The 9,649-nt window shown below is 36.4% G+C and overlaps 1 long non-coding RNA gene across 1 annotated transcript; it reads right to left on the minus strand.

Annotated features, from left to right (window-relative positions):
* Positions 1 to 276: 276 nt before the first annotated feature.
* Positions 277 to 2,384, minus strand: LOC127074649 (uncharacterized). The gene is made up of 2 exons (XR_007786077.1): positions 1,785 to 2,384; positions 277 to 585 (listed from the first exon to the last, which is right to left on the minus strand). It is a non-coding gene; the product is annotated as an uncharacterized LOC127074649 (long non-coding RNA).
* Between the last annotated feature and the right edge of the window lie 7,265 nt (positions 2,385 to 9,649).

Raw genomic sequence — 9,649 nt, forward strand, 5'->3', positions numbered from 1 at the left:
TCCTAGATATTAGTCTTTAATCTTTGCCCATATCATGTACATCGTGGCCTTCTCAGGTTTGCTTTTGGTCAACAAAAGTCAACTTTGAGGTTGAGTTTTTGTTGACCATTTTCTATTGAGTCCTTACTTAATTTTTAGCATGGGCTTTGATTCCATTTGATTTAAGACATGATAGTTCATTTCAAGATTCAAGTCACATTCAAGGCCATTCCAAATACAAGTTCGAAGGTTTAAATTATGGAGGGGAAAACATGTTACTTGACATACAATACATAATTCATTCAAAAATAAGTCATTTTCATTTCAAATCATCAAACCATTTCATTACAAATTCAAAATTACAAGAGCTTATACAAGATTACACATTTTTAGCCTATAGTTGACTTTTTGGTCAATTGTTGACTATTTGGCCAAACAGTTGACCAAAGTCAACCAACTCCTACATCGTAGTCTATTTTCTTATTCATATTCAAGACACTTTATTCCTTGTGCTTCCAAGCCTCCAAAGCATCTTCAAGAGCCAAATCCATATGCCTTGACCAAACCTTCATGGAAGGTGCCTCATGACCAATATAAGTGTTTGCCCTGTTACAATACCAATCAAATTCAGTACACACATACATATACAAGCCATTAACAAGTCAAATTTGTCATAGTCAAAATAATTCATACATCCTAACCATTTAAGCCAACTGCTAGACCATTAATAGTCCCCATGTTAACTTCCAATGACTCATATGGTTCAAATTGTTTCACAGGTTCAATAACTGCCATCCATTACTATTCTAGCAGTAAGCATAATATGCCTTGCATAACATTGGTTCATGCTTCTAAGTAGTTCTAGTTTAGTTCTTTGCCTTTTAACAAGCATCCACACAACTCAACCTAGAAACCTATCTAAATTCTAACAAGTGTTATTTCAAATTACAAGCATATCATGATAGCCTCATTATAAACCAAGTCCAACTCAGATAACAATTAATATAAAGCTTGAGCTAGTGCAATATCCTTATCAACATAACAAGCATCTAACAAGGCAGTCATATTCACTTGAACAATCCAGTAATTAGCATTCAATTGTTCATGATAATTCTTAATTCAATACTATTATCCTAACTTCAATTCAACAACTAAATGCTTGGTTATGCAATTACAGTCCTAACACAACAACTCCATAAACAATCCATTCATAAGCAGTTCACTAAACTAACCTGCTGACTTCGATTGAAAATTGATATCATAGCAATTTATTAACATTCTAGCTTCACCAACTAATCACCAAGTCGTGTTCGTATCTGGTTAACCAAAGGGGTTAATCGGTTACACATATACATGTCTAGGTGTAACCAGTTAGCATAACAACAATCTAACTAACACTAACTAATTGCACAATCTAACTAACATCTTCTAACAAAGTTAGAACTCACCAACTAACTTTCTCACTGAAATTCCTAACCATAACCCATGCCCTAACATTCCTAACAACCATTTCCCAATCTACCAGAATTTTTTACACAATCATCCTCTATATAACAGTTCATCACTCTTCAATCATCTTCAACAATCACATTCCATAGAAAAATTCTCACTCTCACCACTCTCTACATCAATCTCACTTTCTAAAATTCGTTCTCTCTTGGAAACTGACACAACCTCATCACTCTCCTCGCACATGTGCATAAAAGCAACAACATGGATCAATAATTGTATCCTACACAATAGATCTTTGAAAAAGGAGAAGGAGAATAAACTAGTATGATTAGAGTCAAAGAGTTCGAAGCTACCTGAAGCATTTTCCTCTAGTATTGCCACTTCCATCTTTAATTTTGGATTCTTCAACATCTCCCAAGAAAAATCTCGATCTTGTAGGTTGGTGACATCCTCCACTTCCTCCTTTGTTTGCTCGATTTTTATACCAACATGTAGACTTCATTGAGGGGAATGAAAGCCCCAAGGTGGAGTGGCTTAATTCCCCTTAGTTTATGTTTAATTTCAGTTTTAGTGGTTAGGGTTCTTGCATATTTTGACTCTATTTGGGAATTTGAGTGAGGTTTAGGGTAAATTATTGATAGAATTGAGAATAAGGTGGTGAGGTTATCATTTTGGTAGTAGCTTTCTATAGATTGGTGGAACCCCGCCGCCGGAAGCGATTTCTGGCGCGACACGGCATTTTTTCCGGGGATAATTGTTTGAGAAAATGGTATAGGATATGAACGAGAAACATGAGATAAGTGATCATGTTGCATTCCCTCCACGCTTGGCTATGTGTTTTGGGCTCAAAAATCACAATACCATGGACTTTTCATCCCCACACCCCTGGCTTGCTTTGCACACTCTCTCCTTATGAACTATGCAACAACACAAAAATATTTGAGATTTTACTATCAGACCCAATGCCACACTTGGTTGAACACTCCCTGATTCTGTTTCACACACCCCTGCAGAATTGTGCTAATTTCTCTTGTTTTTTTTAATTTTCTTTTCTTTAATTCTTTTGTCATGCATTTTAGTCCATTTTATTTCATAAATACATATATTTTCCACACATAAAAATACTTTAAGATAATTTAAAATAGGAGTAGCTTAATGTAGGTTTAGAGTTAATTAGGAATTAATTGAATTTTAGATCTTTATTTTCCTTTTAATTTTCAATTTAAAATTAGGATATTCATGTTATTTATTTATGCTTTAGTGATTATAAAATTCTTATTGAAATATTTTTAGCATGTTCATCACTCTTTGATTGGTTGATCAAAGTCACCTTTGATCAATTAATCACTTGTATTGACTTTCCTAATTCCCCTATCTAGTCAAGTTATCATAAGTCCCTTGATCACTTGATTGTATTAGACCTTTGTATGGGCACTACTGTCATACCCTAAATTTTGCCCCACCTAAAGTCATTCATCTTTAAAACACCCATTCATTTTATATCTCATTGTCTGAATTGATTGGTCATCGGGGTCATAACGATTTCACATTCCGTACATCATTCGGGATTAATGGTCATCTTGCTTGACTTATTTGTTTTGACTTATTTCTTTTGATCGATCTTGCATTTTTTTCTATCCCTTACATATCCATAACCAACATTGGTTTGACTTTCATTTAACCTTTGTTAAGTTGATAATTTAAGTTTTGCTACGTATTCTCGTTAGATTCGAAGTTTGGTTGGGACGACATCATCATTCATTCATGCACCATCTAACATACATTACATTGATATTTGTCTTGCATCCCTTTGAATACCAATGTTTAGAAATTCACTTGGCACTTGCATTGAAGTTCTAGTTTCACCAAGTGAAGCTATACTTGTTGTTTGTTTTTTTTGTTTTTTTTTAAGTCAGACGCTAATTGATTATTACTGATTAATTAATTTCTAACGAGAGTCTTTCATAAAATATTAGGATAACATTTTTTAAAATAACAATTCAAGATTTCAAAATTAGACATAGTACGGATTTTTGTTTTACAATTTAACCTTATCATGTAATCCCTTATTACATCAAGTTCTGTTTTTTCTTTTCCTTTCTTTATAACAAAATAAATACAATTTAAAAATAATAATAATAATAATAATAAACTCCAAAGCTTGCAAAGGTGGTCTCGTGAACACTCTTTCCATGAGGATAACAGCAACCCTATTTGTTGGTAGAATTTTGTCCTGTATGAGCAGAAGAAATAACAGACATTAGCATGGTTTTAGGAAGAAGGTACAAGGCTAGGAGTCAAAACATAAAGGTAAATAATTTCTTTCCAGGATATCACAACATCAGTATGACAGAGATAGTTTACACAAAAAAGATGTTAGAAAATTTCTGTTTTATCTAAAGTTGTTGAAGCTCAATTCTTTTTACATAAATGGTACGTCCAGAATCGAGGTCGTGGCTACCGCCTTTGAATCTATATGCGTCACGAGACATGAATGGTCGGAGTCATTGGATTTTTTCTGTCAACGCCTCTGTCGCGATTACGGTGTGATCGGAATCACGGTTATGCATTATGCCATTGTTGGTTGAGAGAGAGTGAGAGAGTGCGGCGCTGAGAAGAGAGGAAACCCTAGTGATAATGCAGAGACATTTTTGGCCGTGTGTGAATTAGGGTTACCCCTAACATTTTACATTTGTGTTTTAAACAATCGGGTTCGGTTTGAAATACACTGACCCGCCCCACTTTGGGTCGTCCGTCATATCCAGGCCCATTATTTTTTTTTTGTTGAAAGTTTTGCCAATTTCATTATTTGCGTACGCAGATGCATAGAACCTCCAACTAACCGCTTCCGGCCTGGTGGTTAAGACCCCTCATGTCTACCACCAAGTCCTGGTTTTGATTCTTGCCTTAATTACTTTATTATGTCATCATTTAGATTTATCCTTCTTTATTTCTTTTTCTTTTTTTTCCTTCTTATGTGATTATTTAATTTAAGTTAGTCATTTTTGTATCTCCATTTGATCCAAATTATTCCAATTTTTTTTTTTAAATTTCATTGTTCTTATGCGTCAAAAAGAAAATTATTTATTTATTCCTACATATATTTATTTATTTATAATCAACTTATTTTGGAGTCCTTGTATGCCAAATCTTGGTGAGGGTATCCATCCAACTCCTTTCAATTTCAAACTTCCACATTCCATCATTAATCAATTTCAATTTCTTCAAATCATTTTCAACTCAAATAATTGTTAACTAAAATTGGAAGAAAAAGATTACCTGGATGGAATATCCAGTCGTAATCCCGAATATTAGGCCCAAGTTGTAAGGGCTTGTAAGCCCTATGTATTCGTCTTCTCTTCAAAACACTTGTAATTATTCAAACTTCTTTTTCTCAATAAGATTGGAAGAAAAAGATTACCCGGATGGAATATCCAGTCGTAATCCCGAATATTAGGCCCAAGTTGTAAGAGCTTGTAAGGCATAAGTATTCGTCTTCTCTTTAAAACGCTCCAATATTCAAATCATTTCCATAAGTGAATCTGAAGAAAAAGATTACGCTGGATGGAATATTCAGTTGTAATCTCGAATATTAGGCCCAAGTTGTAAGACCTTGTAAGCCCTATGTATTCGTCTTCTCTTCAAAACACTCGTAATTATTCAAACTTCTTTTCTCAAAAAAATTGGAAGGAAAAAGATTACCTGGGACGTAGTCTTGAGTATTAGACCCAAGTTGTAAGAGCTTGCAAGTCATAAATACTCATCTTTCAAGCCCAAAAATACATTCAACCAATCAAACTCTCTTTTTTCGGCGCCATACGATTGATCAGAAAAACCTTTTCATAAACGAAAGACACCTTGTCTTAAGGTGATGTAAAGCAATGCTTCGGCCATAATTGTTGAGTTGAGATAAGTGACGCTTTTCTGAATGTTGATTTGTAAATCCATTTGATGTATGGTATACGTTCGCTCCTCGTATGTTTTGCGTAAAATAATGTTTTTCATCGATTAATACAATATAGCCTTTGCTAAAATCGACCAACAAAGAAACATTTTTCTACCCAGAACTACGTAAGCCTTGAGTTCTCTATTGAGATACGTAGGAGCAGGATTGCGAAATCCTGTCAGACCCATTAATAAAAACTTAGGTTTAGTCCCCTTCGTTGTAAAAAATCCAAAAACATATTCTCTTTTCTTTTGATCCTATTATTCTTTCCCTCATAATAACTTGAGAAGCCTAACATTTCAAGCTAACGCGAACGCGCACAATAAACATAATGGTTCCCGTTGAGCACAACGTATGTGAGGGGTGCTAATACCTTCCCCTTATGTAACCGACTCCCGAACCCTGATTTGGTTGCGACGACCATAATCATTGTCGTTCTTTCTTGGGTTTTATCGATATTTCCCCTTTCCTTTTAGGAATAAATAAAGTTCGGTGGCGACTCTGTTCAGTCCATCATTGCGAGCGTGCGATTGCGCTTCGCTAGGTCGTGTTTCCATTTTTTGAGGTGCGACAGATGGCGACTCTGCTGGGGACAACATGTTTCCCTAAGTGAGTCAAGCCTAGTTAGGTTGTTTGTGTGCCTTTGTTTGTTTACTTGTGTGATTGTTCTTTATTGTTTTTGCTATATTTATTGTCATATTGATAAAATTTGTTGTATTGGTTCCATTATGCTTTGGTACTTGGATACTCTGATTGCAAACCTTTTGGGGAAGACTTTTTACCCGAGTCTCGAGTAAAAACATAAGATAGGATGAGGTTGAGTAGTGCGGGTCCGCGAGATGAATTTCTCATTGGGTCAGTGCGGGAACCTTACTTAGAGTAGATCATTGAGAGGATGTTGTCGCCCGACAAGTAAGTTGCCGTAAGCTTCGATATTTCTTCAGGATCCATGACTCTGGGGACCATTGTAGAACCTTAATCCTTTGTCCAACTAGGAAAGATGGTTACATAGCATGGGTCTGCGAGTTGAATTTCTTGTTGGATCGATGCGAGAACCTCACTTATAGTAGATTCTTTAGATGGAGTTGATGCCCGACAAGTAAGTTGTCGCAGGTAGCAAACAGTCTAATGGATCCATGACTCTATGAACCTTTTTTGAAACCTTAGACCATACCTGGTGAGAACCATGTTCTATACGAAGCAATCAGACTTATCTATGCCTTAAGCCTATTGAACTTATACAAAAAAATGAATCACATTCATCCACATACATTGCATCAACATCATAAAAAGCAAACTCTTAGTTGTCTCTTATTTGTTTCAAGAATTGAGAACTTGAAAATGACAACTCCAATGAGAAACACTTTCACACTTAAGTACAAGGAACCTAAGCTTGACAGTCTGAAGGGTTTGATCTCTGATTTGACTCTCAGTAAGCGTGATGACTTCAGAAAAGACTATGGGAAAATTTTGAGCCTTCTGACTAAGAAAGTTGACTATGGGATTATCAGCTCTTTGGCACAATATTATGACCACCTCTACGCTGTTTCACATTCACTGATTTCCAACTAGCTCCTACTTTCGAAGAAGTTGAGAGATTTATGGGTCTCAAGTTGAAATATTTCAATCCATTTCCAAAGCTCGAAGAGGAAGTGGGCCCAAAGAAGATAGCTTTAGCCCTAAGTATCAATGTCCCAACGGTTCTAGACAATTGGGTCGAGAAAGGGGGTTTCAAAGGTTTTGCCATGATGTTCTTGGAAGATTTAGCTCTGAAGTTCTAGAAAAAAGGAAATTAGAATGCATTCTATACAGTGTTGGCTTTATTGATCCATGGGATTGTGCTCTTCCCAAACATTGAAAAGTTTGTGGATCATGTAGCGTAGAAGTCTTTCTCTCTGGAAATCCTGTACCATTTCTCTTAGCTGACATTTACCATCTCCTTCACACTCGACATGAAAAGAGGGGTGGAACTTTGTTGTGCTGTGCTCCTTTGCTTTATACTTGGTTCATGCAACATATGCCCGAAAAAGGCCCTTTTATGGCAAAGGAACTTAAATCTCCTCAAAGACTAGCTTCTCTCACTGCAAGTTCCATCAGATGGTATATCCGAGAGTGGGAAACCCCAGACATCATTGTCAGCTGTGGGGAATTTTCTAATGTGGGTCGTTGTTAGGTACTAAGGGTTGCATCAATTATAAGCCTATCTTATCTCGAATGCAACACGGCTACTCCATGGATGGTCCTCCCGAAGCAAATGACTTACATCCATTTATGCTCTTTGACATCCAAGCAAGTAATCCTGATGTAAGAGTGATTCGAAAGGCTTGGTTGAAAATTGTTAGGAAGGGTAAAGAGTTTGGAAAAAGAAACACTTTTGTCAAAGAACCTTACACTCGATAGGTGAAAGAAAGAGTTGAAGAAATCTGTTGGTTCTATGTGTTGGCATCAAATTTGGTAAAACTTAGTGTTATCACAAGATATCACGCGTGTTGTCTTGACATGTGATATCAGCTTCTTGCAGGTTGTTTAAATATGGTTGTGCAGGTTTTAGTCAAGATGTCAGACCCAGTGTTAAGACATGTGCATACAGAACATTCAGTCTGAATGTTATGTGTTTTGTTGTTGCGTTTTTCATGCAAATCTTTGTATGCTTATGTGGAGATTGCATGCGCTATTCAAGGAGTAATTCTATTTAAAACCAGAATGTTCTTTTTTTCAAAATGGAATGATTAGCTGCTGGTTTTTAGGAGATACACAATTAAAATAGAATTAGGGTTTCATGCTGCCCAGGACCATTCAAAAAACTTCTATTTAAAAGCCATGTAAAACCTATTTTAGACACACAAGATACAAACGATGAAGTGAGAGAGTTTTAGGGTGTGAACTTGTGAATTATGAGCCATTCATTCATCTTGTTGATGTATGAATTGGACTGAGTTTTGTGTTGTAATTTGTCCACTCTAAGCTTTGAAGTACGAGTGTATATGTTTACTTGGTTGAAGCTTTTAAGCAAGATCAAGTATGTGTCCTTGAAGTGTGTCTTCTTTCTTTTTGTATTTGTTCTTATATCACTATTGTGATTGAGGGGGAGTGAGTAGGGTCTCATATCTAAGAGTTCTTAGATAGAAGTCGCACGGGTAGAGATTAGGTGAAAAGACTGTAACTTGAAGTTGTTTACTGGGAGTCTTTGAACTAATTTTGTTTAGTGGATTTCCTTCCTGGCTTGGTAACCCCCAGACGTAGGTGAGTTTGCACCGAACTAGGTTAACAATTGCTTGTATCGCTTGTTCAATTGTTTCTCTGTTTTTTATTTCACTTGTTGTTCAGGTATTAGTGTCGTGACATTACCTTCGACATCTCATATCTGATATCAGAATTTCAATTGGTATCTGAGCAGGCATCCTGCTCTGGTTCTGGGTGAGATCTTGGGACGTTACTTTCTGGTACTATGGATAGAGACGGAGGATCTGTGCACAGACCATCAATTCTGGATGGATCTAACTATGACTACTGGAAACCTCGGATGGTAGCCTTTCTGAAATCGTTGGATAATAAAGCTTGGAAGGTTGTGCTAACAGGCTAGGAACACCCCTTCACTACAAAGGATGAAGAAGTTACAACTGATAAGAAGCCTGAGGAAGAATGGACCAAGGAGGAGGATGAACTAGCTCTTGGAAACTCTAAAGCATTGAATGCTATATTCAATGGGGTTGATAAGAACATCTTCAGACTGGTGAACAATTGTGAGGTGACTAAAGATGCTTAGAATATTCTCAAAACCACTCATGAAGGTACCTCTAGAGTGAAGATGTCTTGATTGCAGCTGTTTACTACAAAGTTTGAGAATTTGAGAATGAAAGAAGATGAAAGTATTCATGACTTCCATATGAATATCCTTGAAATTGCTAATGCCTCAGGAGCCCTGGGTAAGAATATGTTAGATGAAAAGCTTGTGAGGAAAATTCTCAGATCACTTCCCAAGAGATTTGCCATGAAAGTGGCAGCCATAGAAGAATCTCAAGATATTTGCAAGATGAGAGTGGATGAGCTAATTGGATCCCTCCAAACATTTGAGTTGGGAATGAGTGATGGATCCGAAAAGAAAGTCAAAAGCATAGCCTTTGTGTCAAACACTGAAGATAAAAGGGAAGAAAGTAGTTAGGATACTGATGAAGATATGGCAAATGATTTAGCGTTACTTGGAAGACAATTCAACAAAATCCTGAAGAGGATGGATGTGAGGTCAAAGTCTAATGTCAAGAACAATGCATT

This window comes from Lathyrus oleraceus, chromosome 4 (assembly GCF_024323335.1).
Source record: "Lathyrus oleraceus cultivar Zhongwan6 chromosome 4, CAAS_Psat_ZW6_1.0, whole genome shotgun sequence".
In the NCBI taxonomy this organism is placed as follows: Eukaryota; Viridiplantae; Streptophyta; class Magnoliopsida; order Fabales; family Fabaceae; genus Lathyrus; species Lathyrus oleraceus.